This window comes from Microtus ochrogaster, unplaced genomic scaffold, assembly GCF_000317375.1.
Source record: "Microtus ochrogaster isolate Prairie Vole_2 unplaced genomic scaffold, MicOch1.0 UNK110, whole genome shotgun sequence".
NCBI lineage: Eukaryota > Metazoa > Chordata > Mammalia > Rodentia > Cricetidae > Microtus > Microtus ochrogaster.
Window position 1 is genome coordinate 334,080 of NW_004949208.1, and position 522 is coordinate 334,601.

Here is a 522-nt window from a genome sequence, read left to right on the forward strand (position 1 = left end):
TTCATCAGGCAAAGAGCTAAACCCAGAATGGTTTAGATATTCTAGAAACCCTCTAGGCACAGCCCTTGAATCCTTAAGAGAATGTCAAGGGCTAGTCTGTACCCATCCTCACCGCGTTCCCCAGGCTATGACGCCCTAGTAAGCTCTAGTTCACAGCCTCACCACCAACACCAATACCATTGCCCCTCATGCTTACTAGTTCCTGTTCCCACAGAAGTACCATGGTCAAGTACCCAGTGTTGTGGAACATTTGATCACATTGTGTGATGATATGTCTCTGTTTTACTTTACCTGCCTAAGGCACATTCTGATTGGTTTAATAAAGAGCTGAACAGCCAATAGCTAGGCAGGAGAAGATAGGTGGGACAGCCGGGGAAAGAGAGGAACTCAGGGGAAAAATCTGAGAGGCCGAGATTTGCCAGATGTGTAGGAAGTCAGATGTACGGTACTGAGGAGAGGTAACGAGCCACGTGCCAGAACATAGATTAATATAAACAGGTTTAAGTTTTTGGTTTCTTTTTT